Source organism: Aulonocara stuartgranti, assembly GCF_965226115.1.
Source record: "Aulonocara stuartgranti genome assembly, chromosome: 10".
NCBI lineage: Eukaryota > Metazoa > Chordata > Actinopteri > Cichliformes > Cichlidae > Aulonocara > Aulonocara stuartgranti.
In genome coordinates, this window is record NC_138946.1 from 19,970,855 (window position 1) to 19,993,789 (window position 22,935).

At 39.8% G+C, this 22,935-nt stretch overlaps 1 protein-coding gene across 10 annotated transcripts in view; it reads right to left on the reverse strand.

Annotated features, from left to right (window-relative positions):
- LOC309716083 (neurexin-2-like) overlaps positions 1-22,373 on the reverse strand; it is a 130,503-nt gene extending 108,130 nt beyond the window's left edge. For 3 of the 10 annotated variants that reach the window (XM_082549680.1, XM_082549676.1, XM_082549679.1), the window contains exon 1: positions 22,003-22,370. The gene's annotated coding sequence lies outside the window, so the exon portion shown is untranslated. Of the gene's footprint in view, positions 1-18,678; positions 18,757-22,002 lie in introns of all 10 variants that reach the window. The other 7 variants (XM_082549678.1, XM_082549677.1, XM_082549670.1 and 4 more) reach the window with 5 other exon arrangements.
- Between the last annotated feature and the right edge of the window lie 562 nt (positions 22,374-22,935).

Sequence of the window (22,935 nt, forward strand, 5' to 3'; positions counted from 1 at the left end):
CTGAGCAGTCAGAACACTTTAACCATTATACACAAGTTGATGGTTTAGGGGCGACTCATTGTGCCCACGAATACTTTAACATGTAGAGTAGAAGATCCAGGAATTGAATCAGAAACCTTCTGATTAGTAAACGACCTGTTCTACTTCCTCTAATTTTCTTTCTGTGAAGATTTTGATCTTACTGAATGATATCACCGATTTATTGCTGACTTTAAAAAACAAAACACAATAACAGTTCAATGAATTACATGCTTCAGAACACAAATTAGAGTCCTCAATGCATGTGTGTGTGTGTGTGTGTGTGTGTGTGTGTGTGTGTGTGTGTGTGTGTGTGTGTGTGTGTTTGGACCTAGGTCAGCTACTCCCTGTTCAAATAGGCCTCACTATTGATCACAAAATAACGACGTCTCAATGTCTAAGCAAGGTGCTTACAGTTAAGCTTGTAAATTTTAATGGCTTTCCTCACTGGGTAACATGCACTTTCTTCATTAAAAGCAACAGGCCAATTACCCATCAGGGTCAGAATCTGGTCTGGGAGCCACTCGGGGTGCTCAATTAATCTCGTTTAGTGGTGCCCCGAGCCAATTTGATGGCAAAACCAGATACATTATACACTTCTCTCTTCCACCACTGGAAGAAGACTGGTACATGGAATCTACCAAGGTCTGTCTGCACTGTCACTGGTTCACGTGGCAGAAAACAATAGCCTTTCTTTTCATCTGCCCTAAATTTTTGAGCTCTTGTTGTTCTTTTTTCTGACAACTAAAATTATTTTGCTGTCATACTTTTCTGTCTATAAAAAAACATTGAATAAGTAGTGATACCATAAAAGTAGGACGCATACAGCATAATTCTTACATGCATACATCTAACATGATGCAGTATATTGCTATGGTGAAGTGAAACGCCACCAAACATCACTGACATTTTATTATCAATACAACGGCAAAGAGACACTGCTGTACTGTTTGCTTTTGATCATCATACATAATCGTATCAGTTAAATACACTCACTGGCCACCTTATTAAGTATACCTGTTCAGCTGCTTGTTTACACAAATCTCTAATCAGCCAGTCACATGACGTAAACCCAATGCCTTCAGGCAGATGACCTGCTGATGTTCAAACCGAGCATCGGAATGGGGAAAAATGTCATTCTAGTGACTTTGAACAGGGCATGGCTGTTGGTGCCAGATGGGCTAGTCTGAGTATTTCAGAAAGTGCTGATCTACTGGGATTTTCCCACACAACCATCTCTAGGGTTTACAGAGAAAGGTCCAGAAAAGAGCATTTTTGAAGCATGAGAAAATGCGTTTTGGATGCCAGAGGTCACACAGCAAACTGCTTGGAGGGTATAGAAAGGCAACAGTAACTCAGATCCACTCGTTACAACCAATCTATGCAGAAGAACACATTGAACCATGAAGCAGATGGGCACATTGTGGGCCCCTTTGTACCACCTGAGTCTGAATACCACAGTCAACCCGAGTACTGTTGCTGTCCGTCCCTTTATGACAACAGTGTAGCCATCTTTTCATGTCTACTTCCAGCAGGATAATACACCATGTCACAAAGCTCAAAACATGGATGTGCAGCTGATAAATCTGCAACCACAGTGTGATGCTATTATGTCAATGTGGACCAAAATCTCTGAGGAATGTTTCCGGCACCTTGTTGAATCTGTGGTATGAGGAATTAAAGCAGTTCGGAAGGGAAAATAGTGTCACACCTAGAACGAGCAAGGTGTACCTAAACTAGTCGGTGAGTGTACATGAAACTACTAGTACACAATTTTTTTTATCCTTACATATATCATCTTCAAGAATTCTGGTTTGTTTTCTCAAGTTTCACACCTACAGTTGTATAGTCCATTTAAATGGAAATCTGGTTAATTTCCCCCCTTGGTGTGGTTTGTTTGTGGTTTGTTTGAACACAGTCTTTGCACTCAGACCAAAACAACCACACCAAGACCCTTTGGAGGAGGTGGTGTTGGTACGGTTCCAAACAAACTCCAGAGCAGTCCATTTATGGTTTGAATGTGATTTGATTCACATCTGAACGAACTACCAGGCACACGTTACAAGTCTGAGCTAAAAACATCCCGTAGCCACGTACGCTTCTATTCTAATTGTGGGAAAGTACTATAGATGTGGAAAGGCCCAGCAACTAGCCGTGAAATTAACGTAAATTCTGTTTTCCAATAATCCAGAATGCAGCACCTTCTTCATCTATTTACTTTTGTTGCTCCCGCCCTTTGGAGTTCACAAACCAAACCACAGGAAAAAGCTACAAATTTACAAACTCGTCAACTAATTCCGACCAGAGAAAACCAACAATAGGTGTAAAAGTGACCTAAAATAATGCTCACTTTATAAACTACCACAGATATACAATCACAGAACTATTTACTTTGCATCAGACATTCCAGGTAGACTGAAGGTTATATGACAATCTCTATGACTAAAGCCTTGGTCATAAAGTTTTTGTTTGTGAATTAAATAAAAAAATGAACTAAAGTTCAACCTTAATGAATATTCAGTGTGTTGATAGCTTTTCCAAATCACCACACACAAATTTGGGGAGAAAAGCCAACTGCTGTAGACAGTGGAGATGGGGAATAAAGCTGCACATTTTCAGACAATCTCTCCCGAGTAAAACACAGCTTGAGATAGAAGTTCATACCCCGACCTCTTTCTCCAGTAAGAGGCGCACAGCTGGTCAATCATTGTGGGAAGTGGGTGGACGAGACACATTACAAATGCACCATGTTTTACTCCAGCCTACACAGCTGGTGCTAATGAACGTACTTAAAAGTAAACATTGTTCAAAAATCTTATGGATAAAATGTAAATTATTACAACACAGCCCACAAATTAATAGTTATTTTTTAACATCTGCTGGTTTTTCTTCTTTTCTTGCAACACATAGTTCAGACATACACTGCAGAAATGCATCAAGGACACAAATATGCAACAAACATGACAAATACAGCACACCAGCTTATGTCAGGAGGTTTGAATGCATGTATGTGTGCGTGTGTGTACGTAGACATCTTTGTGAGGACAGAAAATTGGCATGCCACTATACTTGTAGGGACCACCAGTGACTTATGGGGACAAAATGCCCATCCCCTCGAGTTTGAAGGCATTTTTGAGGCTCAAAATGTGGTTTTAGCGTCAGGGTTACAATTAGGTTATGGTTAGATTTAGGCTGAGGGTTAGGGTTAGGCATTCATTCTTGACGGTTAGGATTAGGGTAAGCATGATGTCAATTAGATGTCTTCACTAAGATATGAAAAGAATGTGTGTGCGTGCGTGCTTAGGACAGACAAATTGTGAGTGGGTGAGTGGCAATAAAATTTAAAAAAAGCACCAATTCAAAATATAAAAAAGGCATGACAGGAAGAGACAGTAGGTGTGGGTATAAATGTGGCGTGGCGTTTGACAATTCAATTGCGGCAATAAGGAAAAACAACACTATTATCTATAGCCGATAATAATATTAATAAATGTTATATTCCATCGTGCTGAGTGAAGGTTTTTTTTTAAGTCGTGAGAAATAAAATGATAATAAATAATAAAATAGCCTGAGTGCTGCCGAATAAAAGAAAATAAATAAAGGAGAAAAGACAGTGCAGGGACGTGTTGCACACTGAAAACGCAATGTTGGCCCACAGAGCTGCTAAAGCAGAAAAAGGAGGAAGCGAGGCGACCACGAAGCATCCGAATAAATATAAACATAACAGGTAACAGGTAGAAATGTGAGAGATGTGGCGATGACTCAAGAGTTGATGCAGAGTACAGAAAAAATAATACCAAAGTGGCCTGTGAAAATAAGAGTATTACATTTCCATTCAGCAGACAGAAAATTTGTTTAGTTGGGAGAAAGAAGAAAAAAGAAGCAAAGAAAAAAAAAATGGAAAGAAAGGAGGGATCCAGTATCAATCTCATGTAATTGGCTCAGTAATTGTTACAATAGACATTTGTATACATTATAAGGATGATATTCAACACTTTTGTTTTGTGGTCTAGCCTTATGATCCCTATGGTGAGAATAAAGATGAGTTACCAAATGACTTATGTGGAATGTCACTGCTGCTGGTATCCTAGTCTATAATCACAAGCCACTGGCACTGATCATTAAAAAAATGAGAGTAATGGGGTTGCCACATAAAACCTCCAATCCAACTTCCTCTTCCTAACAGATTAGATACTGTATTCTCTTAAATGGAACATTTGGGATCACATCAGGGTCACAACCAGCACTGCACTGCTAAAGAAATTCAGCATGAATGACTTGCTGGTAGTAAAAGTCAACCTGATACCCTGGGGAAGGACAGAGAAGTGGTCAGAGAGGCTACAGGTTCAGCAATTACTGCCTGAACGTGAACAGATTTCACACACACACACACACACACACACACACACACACACACACACACACACACACACACACACACACACAGGCTTGCTAGGGATAGGACTGAACTGTTTTTCTTGACTCCACAGCTGACACCAAACAGGAGGGATCATAGTGATACTCAGTATTATGGCAGCGAACACAGCGGTGAGCTTAAAGCAATTTTTTTGAATCTGGATAAACCGAATAAGCAGGTGAAAGAGCAAAACAGGAGTTCGACTGCGAAGTTACCAAAAGGAAAATGCTTAAGAATAACCTGCAAGAGATTGCAAAAAAGTGAGCCTGATATTCTGTTGCATGGTATGTTTCATTTAATCATACATGGAGTCTGTGTTTGCTTGTCACTGAGGCATTTAGACGGAGCTCAAGGTCTTCTTGTCTTCAAGTATGCCTCTGTTGCAGTGATTGGTTTCTTTTTCACGCTTCAGTGAACTGCAAATGTTTCTGAAATTATTCCTCTTATCTAGAATTTATCCGAGCAGGTTCTTGGGTTACAATGACAATGAGTCCTGCATTTGCACCTAATGTACCACATGGTTATTTTTCTCCAGCTGTTTAGCTCTCTCTTTTTTTCTATTAGACGACCAGTGGAGGTTGAATATTCAGCCATTCTCCAAATGGAGCCTGCTAGACTATGAAAACAATTCCAATAGGCCTATAGAAGCAAATGTAAGGAAAACTGCACTCAATATGCATGCCCAATCTACTTGTGGCATGGGTCTGTGCACCTAGTGAAAGCACTCTGGCAAATATTGACTTCCTACTACACCTCTGTAATCCTCTGAGTGATGCTGGAAGCAAAATTAGGCATAAATTCGGATATTAATTACCAAAGTGAATTGCAAATATCTCATTAAGTATTTATGTTGATGTAAGATTCCATTCTAGAAATAGTCTCTATTAGGGTGATGGAGGTTATTTGGAGTTACTCTGAAGTACTGTGCAAAAGTCTTGAGCCACCCCTCATTTCTTTATATTGTGCCTGGAAAAGGACAGCTATCTCTTTAAACGAAATAAATAGAAATATAACAGAAAAGGCAAAAGTTTCTACAATGCTAGTAAGGTTGACCGCCTTTATAAGGCAAGTTCCCTCATTTATTAGTCTTCAGGAATAATTCTCCGGGCTTCTTGAAAGATATTCAAAGCTCTTGTTTGGATGTAGCCTGCCTTTTTGTTCTGTTCTCTGTCGAGATGATCTGCTTCAATAACGCTGAGTTCTGGGCTCTGGCGAGGCCATGCCATGCCTGATAGTGTTCCACTATGGGTTGTTTTTTTATACCCAGGTATGATTTCACTGCACACTGCCAATGTTATGCTAAAAAATAAAGCTGTTGCCAGTCAGCTTTCCAGATGGTAATGCATTATGGATCATAATCTGATAATACTTTTATATGCTCATAATTCCATCAATTTTGACAAAAATTCCAGCACCAGTGGCTGAAAATGTAGCCATCATCTATGACAGAGCCCCCGCACTGTTACAGGCTATAAATACACATTGTTGAACATTCTCTCCTGATGACAATTTGAACTAAAACATTCAAATTTGGATTCATCACCAAATAAAACCTGTTCAGGTTTGGCATACTCCAGTCTTTTCTCCCTGTTTCCCTTCCTTAAGAATGGCTTCTTGACAGCCACCCTTCCACTGAGACCATTTCTGATGAGGCTTTAGGGAACAGCAGATGGATCAACTGAAGGGCCAGATGCATCTTTAAGGTCTTTGCTGGATATTTTCCCTATTTCTTAAGGACATGACTTTTAGATATTGCACCATTGCAGACGGTTTTTGAGGCCTTTCACTTCATCTTTTATCCGCCAACTGTCCATTTTTCCATTTTTCTTGCATTTGTTAAAAACACACTGCACTCAATGATGAGATATGCCAGGTTTTGGCTAACAGCTCTTTGGGAATCACCTTGTTGGTGCAAAAATACTGTTTCATGCTTGTCAAACTGTGTTATCGTTCCATACAACTACGTTTCTATACAACTAAAGAAAAAGGAACAAATGTTGTGTGTTTGTGACAGGCTGCTAGAAACAAATTGTAAAGATACAATTTAAAGTTGGTTCTTCGGGTGTCTGTTATGTGTGGACACAACACTGATTCATCACATTGAGTAAGCTGTCTGTTTTTTGCTTGAATGATAAAAAATTGTGAAAATAAAAGTGGTCAGGTACAAGAACTGGGATGAAAATGAATAAAGTTAAAAAAGCAGCAAACACCCAAAGAAAAGCACTGATATTTAGAACTACTGCTCAAGACCACTTTAAAACATTGCAAAAAAAAAAAGTATTTCTCATTGCTATTAAATTATGAATAAATGAGTAATGAAACAAGACTTTTGCACAGTGCTGTACCTTCTTTGTTACAGCACAGTCAAACCTGCTGATATTTACAGTAAGTGCAAAGGAAGATTTATCCCAGCTTTTTCAAAGAATGCTCTAATCTAAGAAAGCATATTGAAATTTGTGGCATGCACCAGACTGTGGAGGCAAATGCTAAACGATATAAGATTATTTAATGCTGCTAAAAACCCTTCCACATAATTCTGTCTGTTCTGTGCCTATTAAGTTCATGGTCTTAAGTTTGGCTGTCATGCACAGCAGCATTTCTTCTGAGTGAAGAAACTACACGAAAACCTGAGCAGTGAGCGCAGAATTACTCTAAATTACAGACGGAAACAATGACACCAGTAATGATACACACTTTTAATTAACCAATTTTGAAGTAAAATCTAATCTGGCCTGGTGTGAAACAAAGACGAGTTTGACCTACATACACTAGGAATTTTTCTTTGATCTAGTTTGGATTGAAGATTGAAGCTCTCCTTTTAAAATACATTGTCATTAATTGCGTTTTGGTTTTTTTCCCTTTTTTTGCTTGTTGCCATTTTAGCATAGGTTTTTTTCATAAATGGAAGAGCTGTAGACAAAAAAAATTGTTTTGCTTTGTTTGTTGTCTCATAATGAATCATTAATGTATCTGTCTAGTTGCATGTTTTAGTAATTACAGAGTGTAACAGCGAATTGATTCCTTCAAATAACCGTGAGACACAGATGGATGCCTCTTTTCAGACGTTTGTTCCTCTATGGGGAGACAAAAAAAAAGGAGTGCTGGTATTTATCAGGAATAGTCTGTAGTTGAGTAACTCAGACATCAAGGGACCGTCTTGTTCCGCACACTGAGATAGTACTGCTGCATACAGCAGCAGACAAAGAGAGTGAGCAGCCATGTTTTTTTAAAGCTCAACAAAAAGTCCACAGCGTGTCAGCACTTTTGCTTCCAAAATAAAAATGGACAATTTTCTAACAGACTTGAAAAAAATCTGAGCTTGCGGGGTTTTTAAATATATCTAAAAAAAAACTATTTCCATCCATCTTTCAAGGCAAAAATATGATCTTTATCTTATGAATATACATTTTAAGGAATAAAAAAAGATACTACTACACAGTCAAATCTCTCCTAAGCCAGTGGTTCTCTCGCAGTAGATAAAATTCAGCACAGAGACAGACGGTAGACACGCAAATAAACAGACACGACTGCTTTTAAAAGCACAAGCACAAAGATAACATCAGGGTGAGGCTGTTTGATGCCATAAATGTGATCTGAATCATCAACTATCTCATTAGCAGGTCACACTTTGTGTGCCTCAAAGGATGTGCTCAACATGACTTCCCTTCATACTGCACTCTTCTTCACCTTCTTGCTTCTCCTACACCACCATATGCAGCCCTTATATCAAGTCACATGACTAACAGTAGTTTGAAGACTAGTTTTTCCACAGTGAAACGAGCGAGAACGCACATAGGAGACCAGCTAAGTCAAAGACAGATTTTACTTCACAGATATGCATCAGTAAGATGATTAATTCATTACTCGATAGACAGAAGAGAAAAAAACACCCAATCGATAACATTTATTTCATTCAAGTCTGTCCCATGTGATATTAAGCAGAGTATCTTCAAATAACATTCACAAAAGTGTACACATTCATGTAAATTTATGAGGATAAACCATCAATACACTCATGAATAATTATAAATCTTTCTTGATGTATAAGCTCAAGGAGGTTCTGGTCATTTGCAAAAAAAGGGGAAAATTCTGCTGCACTGAAATTCAAGTTTATTAATAGTATATGAATGCAAATATAAGCGAGGGGTAGGCAGCAGGGGGTTGTCACTCAGGCACTCATATTGCCTGGGGACCTACAGCAGTTACAAGGACAGCACCCGCCCTCCACCCTACAGCACCCAGGACGAAGCCACAGAAGGTTGCTCAGCTGTGTGGGATCACTCAAACAAGCTGCTACCTCAGTCTGGCCCAGATGAAGCTTTTTTTTTCCTTTTATTTTTACTGTGTTTACTAGGCGCCTATATAAAAGTGGCCTCAGTGAGTTGTTGCTGGGTTTTGGGTTGGAATGAATTCTTCCTGTGTTTGCATGCCAACGACTCCTCAGTGAATCCCCACCAGCCTCAAAGAGAAGGTTTTCTTAATTAAGACTTGCATTATGAGATATTCAACCCCTCATTTCTGTTTTTCTTTGGTTTCTTTCAGTGTCTTTCACAATGAAGAAGATCTATCTTCAATTTTGAAAGATCCTGCTTTACCCTCCCTTATAAGCTTAACAAATTTGCCACATCGACTTTTCTCATTCCAAGCCAGGAAATGCTATAATTGAGGCTATGTCATGATACACTCCAACAATTTCCAGAAATAAAGCCAAAAATGTGACCTTTTAAAGTCATTTTGATGACACATGTAATGGATGCTGTTACTCTGCAGAAAATTTTGTTGAGCTGTTTTCCTTGTACGATACTAAAAGTAGGATCTAAATCCAGGAACGCTCCACCCGTTGAAGTTGTAGCTGTTTCTATATGTTGTCACTTTCTGTGGTCCCTGAATTTTGATCACTTTACCGGGCACAACATACAATCTGCAGGCATACATGACAACCACTGCAATAAACCACATGTGCAAGGGCATTACATATGCTAATGTAGACTGTGTTTTTGAATTTTTAAGCTGAAAAGCAGATTCAGTATTGTTGAATGTAAAAACACAGCAATGCAAAAATCCACATCAGAAAAGATCCTCTCAACTAGAGGGGTCGGAAGGTAGATGGAGAGAAAGTGAAGACATAATGGGACCAAGTTTAGCTGCAACCTCATAAACAGAAATGGAGGTCTGCTAGGAATCAAAAGAGTAAAAAAGACTAAGTTCATACTAAAATCACTCATAACCAGAGCCTTCACAGATTTGATGCGGTGCTCAAAAGCAGAAAAAATATACAATATATAGTCTCACATTACATAATCTACCTAATTTCATCAATTACACATTTATTAAAAAGAACTGAAATGAAGCTGAGACAACACAAAGGAGGAAAAAAAGGAATAGCTGAATGCTACTGACAGCAGGCTCACCTGCTCACAATGACAAAGCTAACATAACATGGTAATCTGCAATGCTGCCTACATTCATCACCTTAGCCTGGAGACCTAGTAGTTTAAATTAAACCCAAAGTATTGTTGAGGCTGATAAAACTGCAAATTTAAAAAAAAAAGTACTGAACACACAAACGAGCTAGAAGTAAAATGCAATGAAAGTCACGGTAAATCACAAAAAACTGCAAATGTAAAGCGCAGGCTGGGGGCTAAAAAAGTGAGTACAAATCATCCTCTGGAGACCAAGAATGTGCAATGTAAATGCTCTAACCGTTACCCATCCAAGAATGTTGACCCATATTCAGTTTCTTAAATGTATATTTAGAATGTTTCATTAAAGCCACTTCATTTTACTTAATGCCACGACTTTTACTGAAGCTCTTTAGATAAAAGCAGAGTGAATGTCTCACGAATTTCAGCCCTTGTTATGTGGCCGCGTTTCACTCAACTCATCCTTGAATTTATGGTTAACAGTGGCTCCATTACCTTCCAAAGGTCAAGTTAAATTACTTTGCAATATTTGCAACCAGTGCAGGTTATTTGTGAGGTGAGCGAGTGAGTAATTTGACAAGGGTGTTTATTTTCTTCTCTTGTTTTTTTCTGCTACACCTACTGGGTAGGTGTACTTTAGAGAAGTCCGCAGCTTTTAACAATAAAAATCAAACTCTCTTTAATATATTTCCGTGATCGTTTTCCACTTTGTTTGAAGCATAGATCAAATACTAAATGTTACTGAAAGTGATTTTTTTATGGTTGAAAGACATGAGCGTGACAATACTAAAGCGCAATTTCCTGGACTTTGAATAGCAATAAACTGTGGCAGCTTTGGACATTATGCACTGAATGCCTTTTATGTTGTTTGTCTGACATGTGGTTTAGATTTAAGGACATTTAAAAGCTTTTTGTTAACCACTTCCACCCCCCTCAGTTAGTGGATAGTATCAATTATTTGTATTTTTTCCTTTCAATGGAAGGTTTTCTTTTATCAGAGAGCAATACTTCCGGTGTCCCCCCCTACTTCCAGTCTTTATGCAAACTATAATAGCTGCTGATGACTGTGGCTTCATATTTCCTACACACATAAAAGTGACATTACTTTTTCCATCAATAAAATAAAAGCTAATAAGCAGATCTACACATGCATTTGATGGTCAAATGCTCAAGGGGTTCTCATTTTCCATTTATTAAATGCAACAGTGTGTAAACACTCCCAGCTTCTAATTTGGTGTCATCCAATTATCATCCCCAGAGATACCGTTTTCCTCCCAGCAGTGTGCATGAGACACTTAGGTGAGTCTCTTTCTCTTCACACGCGTTACCTTTTTGTCACTCGGCTTTTGTTTTAAGCCACTGTTTGCTCACTTAACACAGTTCATCCTGTTTGTAACCCAAACGTAATGCAGAGATGATTATTTGGTAAATTGGTAAATGGAACATCCTGGTGTTCTTTCATGCATTTTGTGGGTATCTGTGTTGCTGTTCCAGGCTCTCAGCGCTCCTAGTGGCATCCATATTTTTCCACACTGCATGACAGTGTCCCGACTTCAAATGTATGTCATGTTGCAAACAACACGTTCTCTTCTTCTCCCAGCTTTATGAATCTTACATTTCATCCCTTCTACTTTTTCCTCAGTACTTTTTTTTTTTGGAGGCAGCTTCCTTGGAATGAGTCAATCTTTTATGATGGGCATGCACTCATCTATAGTGGCTTGTGTAACATGAAACTTTAATTACTCATACATGACATCTAGGCCTACTTTTTTTATGATGAGGACACATCATCTACTTTGGCAGGTGGGCTAAGGGAGAGAATCGAGGTATTTCATCAGCAATGAGGGACTGCTTATTTTTATTTTATGTGTTAACAAAAAGTGTCAGGTTTGCAGTGTACGTTTTTGCAGTTGGCTATTGACGGTGATGAATTTTTAAAAAATGCAAGAACTGATGCTGCACTGGTGAGATGGACGCCGTTTAGTTGCTGATTCTGCACCTGCTAAATAAAAGATGAGCTGATAAACAACATGGTTCATATTGAACGTCAGTATTAGACTTATCAGGTGCTTCTCCTATCTAATAACCTCATTTTAGATGGTATTTTATAGCAGCGTGCTTGCTCGTGTTAACATTTAGAGAAAGGGTCATTGGCTGTCTTGTTATATCAAAACTAATATGAGAAAAGTGACACAATTCTCAAATCTATTTTTTGAGTGTACACTGCAGACTACACACTATAGTAGATTTAGAACAATTTACCATTTTAAAATCTTTCATTTTTATGGGTGTTTTTCTTTAAATCTTGAAATGCACTGAATTTTACAATTTACGATAAAATTCTGATAAATGAGCTGGGGATAAAATGACCGGGACATTTCCCATTATTTAAATGGATTTCTTTTTCAGTGTAGATAATCAGCAGCAACAGGCTAACTTCACTTAGTGCAAAGCCTGGAGCAGTAGTTTTATGGAGCCTAGACAGTAGCTGACAGCAAAATAATTTTCTACAGTTTGGTTTCATACCGACTAAGTGCAACATGTCTTTTAGGGGAGCTTTACAGAGAGGTGCTGGAAGGAATATTTTGTTACCTCTGAAAAGAGCCAGGGTAGCCATTTTCCACCTGTTTCCGCACTATGTGGTAAGATAAGTTAGCTGGCTGCTGGCAGGAGTTTCATATTTACTGTAAAGACATGAGAGTGCTATCAATCTTCTCATCTCACTCTCAGCAAGAAAGCAAATAGGCAAAGCATTTCCAAAAGCACGGAATTCTTTTTTTAATGCAGCTGCATTTGGACTTTGGTATGCATTCTGTTAAATGAAAAACGTTTTAAAGAAAAAAAAATGCTTGTAGTCCTCAAACAGACACATCGTCAAATATGTCTTTCTGAATTTTCTACCAGCCTAAGGTATCACATTTGTGCCTTTTCAAGCTAGAAGCGTTTGCTATTGAGATTTTGTGTGCTTTGCTTTTCTTGTATTTGTGGAATGCTTTTTTAGCTCAGCTGCAAGCTTGAGCGGTACAATCACCGCCCTCATCAACATCTGCATCCGCACGACCGTCACCCTTGCCATTAGGCATATACTCCTCATCATCAACAAGGCCGTCATTATCCTCATCTTCATCAACCACTTGATCCTCTTCTTGACCGTTAACTCATATCTCTGCGTCAGCTGTTATCCCCCTGATTTATATGTTGCATAATTCAAAGAGATGTATAAACGTTCCAGTATTTTCAGTGCTAAAAACGAGATGTTTGTGGCTGCTGTTCACACTGTGCGCTGCGCCGGTTGCTTTTATCAGACATGAAAGCAACCTTTTGAAAATATTGATTTTAATTGTAAATATTCCACAGAAACAATCAAGCCACTTTCGTAGCATTTACGGTCGTAGTCATGCTGTTGCTTTGCCCTTATTTTTCTTCACAATCTGCCAATTTGTCTTGCTGGGAAAGCTCTTAGAGACACAGGCCTGAAGAGAAAAAACTGTGTTTTTACTGCACCTTTAGATTTAAGTGTGATAAATATGAGCAGATATGGGCCTTTGGCTTGAACAACACTCAGGCAGAACAACCAATTTAAGGTATCTATCTACCTGCTGCAACACTATGTAGGCCATACATACTGGGTGCGTGTCAGCCAAGCATTAGTTTCCCCTTGTCTCAGTAGAACAGGGCCTGTAACAGATGACATTTTCACAAACCAGCAAGCCAGGTAATTAGGTAACTAACTACGTAACACTAGCTACAAGCATAAACATGGTACTCTTCACAGTACCCTCATTAAGCAAATGTAAATGTACTGTAGGCGTAGTAGGGATAAAATCCATGCACATCTGCTTGCTACACTGCTGTAACTGTAATGCCATTTGAAATGCTTTCCTCTGAGATGCAATTTGCTTGGGTTCCCACAGCAAAAAAAATGTGATTTAAATGACAAGACGGCAGGCATCTTCCAGCTTATTCGCTTACATGCAGCAAATGAGCCTGCATCACTGTCTCTGTCCAACCAAGCGGGATCAGAGCAACACCTTCATCGCACAGTTAGGTGGAGGTTGGGTCTTGGCTATGAGAAGCTCAGCTCAGGCAAGACTCACTAACATCATTAGACAGATTTTTGTCCTGACATATCTTCTGTCAACATTCAGTTCTTCTACTTATATTTCAGTTTTCAGGGGAAAAAAAGAAATTACATACAAGATTGTTTCAGAAGAGAACCATTTGTCTGAAGCTTTATTTTATAAAAAAGATTCCAATTTTCTGCTCGCCACCCACTCCACTCAGTTTGAGCATACAATGACATGACTGATGTGTGTGGACGAGCAAAGAATGGCGTAGAGCGCCATTTAGTCAGACGCTGTCAATCTCACACAGGTAAGCTACAGTACAAATGAGTGGGAAAATCTTTCAGTTTATTCTGATGGATGTTTTTGATATTCCTGTGATAGTTTAATCTTTCACTGTTCAGGCATTTTAGAAAAATGGCTCATGTCTGAATGGTTGTTGAGAGCAAATTCAGCCCCATGTTAAAATAATGTGAGGGTGTGCATTAGTGAGGATGTGTTTGGATATCTGTGAACTATATAATTTATTTTACCCCATTTTACTAGAGATACACCAATCCACCAGCTAGGGACCAGAATCAGATGACTGGCTGGCCAGTCAACTTCGTGTATGTCACCTTTAATGCATGTGCAACACGAATGCAGACAAATAGTTGCAGCACACTCATAGCCCACATGCTAACATGTTACTGGCTAGAAAGCGCCCAACTGTGAGTTAAGGCACATGGGGGACCATCATGAAAAACTCCTTTACCTAATTGCACACTTAAATAACACTCACCAAGCTGAAATGGACATTTTAAAGATACTAAAAAAGCTAGCTAGGTCTGAGCTAGCTAGCTAGAGTTACCACATGCCACTAGGCTTGGTATAAGCAAAGGATCAACCCTGTTATAAGGAAAGATGATAGGAAAAGATAAGTGTTGATGTTCTGGGGAAGTTATAAACATATTGGAAAATAATACGAGTAACTGATGCTTGTTTTGTTATCTTATAAAAATCTATTGCAACTGCTTTTGTTTTATGGGGGAAAATGTTTCAGGTAAAGATGGGTGTACAGCAATTAATGACTTGTACCTCTTACCAGTAGCAGAGCACTTAATTTTCAGTCAGAGCAGTATGGGGGAAACTGTTTTATCATTTGTTTTATTAACAAAAAATATTGAATAATGAAAAAATATGATTTTGCTTGGTTTTGCTGGTAGCTATAGTACTCAGAAAGAAATCGGCAGTGCCAAAAATCTGCAGGTCCCACTTAAAAACAATTGACATCAACCAAGACAATTGCAGTTAATGCATCTCTACATTTCACTCTTCTGAATAGTACTAGCTGTTCACACAATCACAAGGTAAGTTGTAGCCTACTAATACTAATACTATACAAGCACTGATAATAAAGGGCAGCACCATGAATTTGTATATAAAGTTAATTAAATGATTGCCTTGTTGATTAACATTTTCACATGCAAAAAAATCAAATCCAATCAAAATACTGAAAGCGTTCCATCGGTTTTCACCAGTGTGCTGTAGCTCATACAGGGCTAACAAAGGATAACATCTCATTGGGAGATACCAGAGGTTTCTAAAAAGCTGAACTTTAATTCAATCTGCACAAAAATACACTGATCCAAAAGCAGTGAAGATAAAATACACTGTCAGTGAGCTAACAGATACAGTGCCGATATCAAAGATCATTGAAGTCCTTACTGTGCAACTTTATGAATTCCCCCATCTTTCAGAGTGCCTCTTCAAGACTCTGGATATGCAAATACTCTTAAACACAACCCTCATGAAAGCAACCCCAGAGATCTTTATTATAAATGACGGACCTTCCCTCTCAACTCTCAAGGAAGAATTAATTTGCCGTTGAGATTCGGTCCTCTAGTAGAGCACTGTGTAGCAATGTAGGTTCTGTAACTTAGCTCCTCATAAAGACGCTTCCTAAAATATATGCACAAAAAATTTAATGAGACAGCAAAGGCCCTCCTGTGCTTCAGTGACATTACCAGGAGCCATCATTCAGCACTGTACTTGCTTGTGGAGCTCACCCATTTATACAGCATACTACTAATGATGAAAATGTTTGCCCTTGAAATCTCAGTTAATAAGCAGCTATGCTATGACATCCATGATTAGATCATCCAGTGCTGTCACATCTCATCCTGAGAATGATGCCACCAGACAAAATGGAGAGTGGGAGCAAGAAAAGATCCTATTCACTGATTCTTTCCTTCACACACAAGACACACAAGACACAGACACACACACACACACACTCCTCTCTCCTCTTCACCAGCAATGCAACAGAACAACCTGGGTTAATCTTGGGTAACAGCTTCTTGGCCAGGATCAGAAAGCTCCACTAAAACCCAATGAATGTTGACACTGATACAGCATGGAGCCTCCTCATACAGGTAGGACGCAAGAGACAAACTCCTTTATAGAAGCAGCCGCTTCAGTCAAGGATAAGATTGATTTTGCAATGCAGCATTAGATGAGATTTCCGATGCATACTATAACAAATTAGCATGAATCTGTTCCCCATGAGAGACGCCCGAAGACACAGATTGAATTGAAATAAATGACTGTCCCAGTGTTTACCACACCATCCCCGACGCTGCAGTCCGCTGGTCATCTGAGTGTGACAGGCCTGGTTCAGGCACAGCAGAGATCAGCGTGATGGATGGACAGTCAGGCAGCTGATCAATTGCCTCCACATAAATCTGTCATCCACCTTAATGTGAGATGATAAGGAAGGAGAAACGAAAGCTTGCAAGACTTTGCTCTTTTAACCCCAAGTGTTACAATGCAATTTACTATGGCTGGCCAGGTTTCCTGCTCTTATTTTTCCCCATACATAAGCTTCCTTTCATCGTGAGTGCTCACATTCCTTCTAAGCCAGAGTCCTGTGGATATTAGCTTGAAAAGATTAATGCCTTTGCTGGTGAGAGTAATGTCTGGTATGAAAGAGAAAGATTCATTGAGCAATCTGAAACTAAGACAGTATAAGACCTCCGTAGCCCCGTCAGACATCTCTGGCAACAGATCTGATGCAAGTTCAATCAAAACATTTCAGTTTGCCTTACTGTAGCATCCCCCACTGACCCAAACCCCCCACCCACCCCCTTTTTTTCAGTTCCAACATTATGGGCTGACTCACTGATGAAGATAATGTGTATTACTGTACCAGACTGACAGTCAGCCAAGGTGAATGTCTGACCTTCCACATGTCATCACTGTTTTAGTGGAAGAAACAGGCTTCTGCGCACACTTATTTAAAGATGGCACTGATGTACTGTAAAAGAAGCTAACCCAGTGCTCTCATGAATAATGCATTGGATCCAGTCTGTTGTTGGACCTTTGATTTATTTTTTTCTTTGACATTCATTACTAAAGCATTTAGGAATGCAAAACCAGATATGAGGCTCGCCAAAGTAAAAGATCACACAAGTTTAGAATATATCAATATGCAGAAATGTGATGATATTCTAGGAATTACTGGCTCTTTTTAATAAATAAAGATCCACAGTTTGGGGACACTGAACTGTAAATATTTCAGAATTAGGAAAACAAAGACACCTCTAATAATATTACGGTGTGCCTGCTAAGTTGCCAAACAATGGGTTAGATAGAAAATGCAGATTTGAAATGATACAGTAACTGGAGCACAGAGAGTAGTTTCTGTTCTTTGCTCCAGATTTCAGCAGGATCTTGTTGCATTGCTGTTTTCTGAGCACCGTAACTGCATAATGTACTGACAGGGTGATATTGTGTTTTATATCTCAAAGGGCACTGATTATGCTGCCTGGGCACATTTTGGGTAACAGTGCAGTTCCCTTTTCTCATGTTGTCACACGGTAGCAACGATGGACGAGCTGAAATAAATTTGCAATGTATTGCAACACTCCTGAACATGCAGAAGACACCTGAATGGAGCAGAATAACAATCCTGCTTTCTTCACCTACTGGCTCATGTATCCTAAGTTTAACAGTAAATGCTTATTATAAATATCACCTTTAGGGTTTTTTTTTATATGCACTCCAAGAACTCATTATTCTTTATGCTATTTTCATTTGGAATTACTACGGTGCCATGCAAAGTTAAACTGTGAGATTATGAACACTTACTTCGCTTCTGTTTTCCTCTGCTATTACTGCAATACAATAGCCTCTTAATCAAGGCCAGAGGCTGATTGGAGACTGTGGTGTCAACCTTAGGAGCCCATTAATTACAAAAAAAAGTTGTGTGCACCATAGAGTGGTGGTGGAGGGAATGGGGGTGGGGGTGGGGGGTAGGGGGGAGTACTGTTGTACAGGAACATCGTCTTTTATGCAGCAGAAAATGTACCAATACTCCTGAAACAAAGTGTCAAAATGTGCCGCTAGTTCCAGAGACTGTCTAGACTTCATAACTGATAACATCACAAGTTTGAGGTTTCCTCATTCTTCTCCCCGCGCTGTTATTCCACCCCCCCAAAACAGCACATAAGCATTTTACATTTCGTTATTTGTTGCACAGCCAAAAAAAAAAAAAAAAAAAACTAATTTCAGTCTCACAGCGTTTCATTGATGAGAACTAACGGAAAGAAATACCTAGCAAATGTCATTCCTTCTTCATAATGGCTGCACCGTCGTGCTAAAATATGATCTGGTGCAATTTTTTTGTCATGCACATATTTAATGAATTACAGCTGAGCTTTTCAGAAAACATTTCTGTCACGGCGCCTCCCAGTATGACAGGCCCTGGTGTACCAACCTTTGCTGATTCCTGAGTAGCATTCTGCTTACAGAAAATTACAGACCACCTTCCGCTCCATTCCACCTACTGTACCACCTGCGGTGAAAATAACGGGCAATTTCACTGTCAATTATTTCACAGATATATAACAAGACCAATCAAGCTTTCTAAATCAGTTGCCGCCACATATGAAGATTATTATTTTACTTTTCAAAATTTCAGTGTCCATATCTGGACTAATACTGTCTTACAGCCTTACAGCTACCCTTTAAAACAAGTGGCACAATGACCCAGATTGCAACTTAACCAACAGCGCTGCTGGTTTCCCAACTCTGACTATAGGACTGCTGGCTGTATGACTTGTATTGTGCGTAGGATTTCAGTTGTTTAAGTATTTTGTTTCAGTCATTTGAGCAAAGTTCATTAAATATAATGTGCAAATAATGAAATAACCCCAACTCCCCAAAGGTGTAGCGAGACAAAGATCTCAACTGTGACCTTTTTTTGTCTTCACCATCCAGGGACATAATCCCTGTTTGGCTGCGCAGCTGGCATGCAACTGAGTCACGCGTCAGCCCTGATTAGAAGCAGCAGTGGTCCGCGGGCCCCGTTCCTCTGCCAGAGCCAGAAGTGGAAAAGGCCAGGGCCACCACTTTCAGTCTGTGGATGTGACCTTGATGGGGTATGATAGAGAGGAAGCGACACGATTCGCAATGCCGCACAATATCTGTAAACTTCCACTTCCCCAGTATGCACGCTGAAGCTATTGAGCTGTGACACACGCACACACACCATGTCAACTCTGCCCTGTTGTTATTTCAAGCAGTCTCCTCCTTCACGTCACCCAGTCATCCATCTCTCTTTGCATATTGGCTGGTGCTTTAGGCACGACATCTTAATTCTAAATTTCCTTTTCATACTTAGCAGGCACCATGCTAATGTAAAAAATTCAAATAAGTGCAGCTTTAACAGATAATGGCTCAAATACATTCCAGCATTAAGCTTAATGTGAAGTAATGTGGATGCAGCTTAATACTATTAACAGCTATAAAATAATTTCTGATATTATTTTCAATTGAATTAATACTGGTTGTATTATGTGGGTAACAGCAGCTGTGACGTCAATTAAAAAAACAAAAACAAAAAAAAACTAACTCTCTGTCCAAACCCTTAAGTCTCACTGGAAGCAGCAATGGAGACAGATGTCTTGTGAGCCAGATTATAGCAACAAGAGTTGGGAAAAGATGACACCGAAGGCATAAAAAATACTAAATGATGAGCAAAATATTGCCAGTGGCATACTCTGTGTCAAAACAGAGCTGATAACTTATAAAAATAAACACAGGAAATTTGCTGCAAGCTGCACATACAAAAGATGAAAAAGGGAAATTAAAATAGAAAACAAAAAGGCAAGACTGTGACACACCCTGCTGTTGCAATGCTGCCTGGAAATATTATCATAAAAAAATACCCAACACACACACACTATATACACAAAAAGTCATGCTCTGCATTGCATAAGTCCATTGTTCAGGTTTGGAGCATTGCAAGCCTTGGTTGTTGTCAACACAGCTCTCATTTAAGAAAACCAAGTGCCTTACTAAAGAATAACATAGCATTTAAATGAGTCTGTCAGCCAAAGCAGCAGGGATTTAAGAGTGTTGATGAGAAAATGTGCAATCTGAGATGCAACACTTGTGCGCTGTCCACAACAGAGGTGCTAAAAGATTGCATGCAACGATAGTCAAGCACAGGTGGTTACTTACTTTAAGTGAAAAGCATTTTTCATGCAGCTACCTGAGTTGTAAATACCTAGATTTTAGAGAACCAAGTAACAAAATGGATTGGATTACAGGTGGAGTAGAATTTGCAAAGCAAATTGGTTTCCAGGGTGAAGGGAGGGCAGCAGCACTCCTGTGAAATGTGCAGCAGCAGCGTAGCTCAGAATCTTGGGCACCTCCCCTCTTTTTTTTTTGATAAATTAATCTAATTACTGGGGCTAATATCCAGCTGTGACCTAGACTCGTTACCATTTTAAGCGACAGCACTGAAGACACTCAAAAAAAAGAAAAAAAGAAAGATGATGTAATTAAACTGAATTACAAGACTAAGAATCTGAACTACACCAATTTACGCAATCCAGTGAACAATAGCAGATGATTAACTAGTGTCTGTTTCTGTTCATTCACATTCATCCAAGTAATAGATGCAGCGTGGTATGTTAGTGGTGATGATTTGCTGTCAATTGTGTAAAGGGGAGGAAAAAATAAATACATTTTTGAAAACAAGCTCCAAATTGAACCACAGCACCTCATCAGCGGCCAACGCTTCTTAATTGGTGCTACATAACCTGCTGCGTGGAAGCTGCAGATTCCTGTGGGAGCATAAATAGGCCTAGTGGGCTACAGGTTTGAGCAACTACTCTCATCACACAAATATATATATCAAAAACATATCAATAATCATAATTTCCAGTGCACAACTTTCTCAGGTTTTAAAGATAATATTAAAGTGAAGCTGCTGAGGATGCAAAGGATGTGACAACTGTTTTACTCCACTGTTCCCTCCCTCTCTCTCTCTCCCTCTCTGTGTCTGCCTGTCTCTCCTTCTCCTATCTTTAAACTGGCCAGTCCTCTGGCACAGAACATGAAATCCCTCTCAATAATAAATAGGCTACCTCGAGCATTTCGGAGACAAGGGCCCTGCGTGCTGCATGACTCAAAGACCACCTTAACTTCACTTTTTTATATAAAAAATTAATACCTAGCCATCCCGGCATGTGGCATCTGACGAAATGAAACAATGGCTTGTGCGTGTGTGTGTGCGTGTGTGTGTGTGTTGTGCAGCCTGTATTCAAAGGAAAAGCCCCCGCTGTATGTGCTGTAGCCTAACCACAGGGCATGTCTGCCGGCACGCAATTAAGCGACCTCAACCGCAACCGTGTTGAATTTGGAAACCATACCTCTCCTCCACCCTCCATCAACTGACTGTAAACACGGATACAAAAAAGCAAAGCGTTAGAGAGAGAAGGGAAAAGGCGGCTTGGTTTTTAAATGTGATTATCTCTCGTTGCTTTAAGTGAAATCTCCAAAAGAAACCTCAGGAGAAGTGTCCATAATTGGTGAGCAGCAGCCTATCGCCCCCCCCACAAGAATTGAAATGCAAACAATTCTGGACCACTGACATTGAAAAACAAAATAAAAATAATAAAAATAAAAACACACAGACACTGATACAGCGAGGCTTATCTTGTAGCTTTCTACTGCAGCACGCTTTAAAGCCAATTATCGCCGTCCATAAGGTCGTTTCTGTGTAGGAGGTGTGCGGTGTCATTTAGCCTACCTGTGCATCATCCAGCGATCCGACACATGGATACAGGGAGGGTTTGATTATTCCAGCCAGGCAAAAGACAGGGAGAGAGAAGAGAGGATGAGGAAGAGGAGGAGGGGGGAAAGGGGGAAAAAAATCCTAAATTGAGCAGAGATGAATGCGGCAGATGAATAAGCGACCTCTGTCTTCAGAAAGGATATTCTTATCTTCAAATGTTGCTGTGTCGATGGAGGCAGGCGGGCAGGGAAGCCCAGAGCTTCTCTGTACAAACAAAGATGCTTTCTCTCCTCCGCCGCACCGAGGGCAGCAGCAGCAGCAGCAGCAGCGGCAGCAGAGCCGTCATTCCCCCGACACTTGATGGTAATAGTTTGGTAGGTAGCTTATATGGGTTGAGGGCGCGGTCAGCTGCTGTTGACCAATCCCGCTTCCCATCAAACTATAACAGCAGCGTTGCCATGGAGGATTAAACGGCGTTTAACCACAGAAATGTAACCTGCAATATTTAAGCAGGTAAACTGGAATTTCCATCACGAGTATCATATTAAGTGGGATATCTCAACATAGGAGTGCCATCCTATTTTTAAGGAGGCGGTTCAAATGTTCAACCAGATCCTGCCTTAGGTCTCTTCGTGTTGCCAGAGTGTCCTTGAGCAAGACAGATGATCGGATTGTGGTCACCCCCCCCGCCCCCACATCACCACTAAAACTAGTCCCCTTGCTCCATTCTAGGGTCCACAGCTCCATGTGTGCCTTAATGAGCAGCTTACTCATCCAGTTGCCATCTTTGTTTGACATCATGTAACAAAACACACCGTGGTGTCATTCCTACATTAGCAGCCTCCCTCCACGTTCACCTCCCCCCCACCAACTATTTAAAGCACGAAAACTTCCATGGCTCTGAGGGAAAGTTTTTTGTTTTTGTTTTTTATAAAAAAAGACTGTCCA